Here is a 1080-nt window from a genome sequence, read left to right as displayed (position 1 = left end):
GTGGTGGTTTGTATGCGTGCAGGTGCAAGTGTTTTTTTATTTTTTATTTATATTACTGAACTGAAAAAAATCGAGCTGATACACAGAACTTTGATGCAGATCCTGTACATAAAGTAAAATTATAAAGAAAGACCAACCGTAGTTAAATTCTTAATTATACAGTTAAAAGTTGTCTCAGCTGTTCATTGTATAAAGGAATCTTGACACTGAAGCCTGTGAAAATATTTTCTTGAGAAACAAAGAGTCCTTTTTCCTCGCCGAGATCTGGCCTTTATGATTAAATATTTTCCTTTCAATTCCTTTTCTTCAGTTCATTTACGACAAAGCTCTCCCTCTCCCTCCCTCTAACAATCTGTTCACCCGCGTCCTCCATTTTCAAGAACAATTTCACTTTATTCTAGAAATTTACATGTATGCAAAGAGGCTATGTGAGTAAGTTCGCAGTACAAGAAGCTTCGTGTGTAGTATCTTTAGCCTCTGGTCTCATTGTAAAGAGACTTGTCAGTGATGCAGCACGGACTACTTAGTGTATTCAGATCAGTGCATTAACAACAGGCGTATAAAGAAATAAAATGTAGAGCCAGTAGATATCATTTTTTTTTTTAGATTCTATAATTCTACAATTTTTTAGTGAAAACACAATAAAAGTAAATCTAACTATGCAAGACTATACCTTGAATATGCTATGGATACATGCATTCGTTACGCGTGAAAGCTGTGCTGTGTGTGTCTATATAAACTCAGATTATGCGTTGTCACTCATGCCATGTTACGAAAGAAATGGGTAAGCTATGCAATTCAAAACATAAAAACAAAAGATGAAACAAGAAATTGACAGGAAAGAAACAGAGAAAAAAAGGGTGAGAGCACCGAAGCGCAAACATTAAACGAAAGAGAAGGAAAGAGAAACACAGAAGAGAAGGGGCAAGGCTGTCAAATAACCAGGCTTGACAGGTCCCCACCGTCCCATGACCGCCGGAAGAGCAACGTTGAATTCCGCTTCACAAGGCGAGTTCCTTGAAACGCCGAATTAACTCTGTATCATCAAATTAGTTTCAAACTTCGCGTAAACTGCTTATT

The sequence above is a fragment of the Penaeus monodon genome, chromosome 15 (genome assembly GCF_015228065.2).
Source record: "Penaeus monodon isolate SGIC_2016 chromosome 15, NSTDA_Pmon_1, whole genome shotgun sequence".
NCBI lineage: Eukaryota > Metazoa > Arthropoda > Malacostraca > Decapoda > Penaeidae > Penaeus > Penaeus monodon.
The sequence above is the reverse complement of the archived record's forward strand: the minus strand, read 5'-3'. Positions refer to the sequence as shown.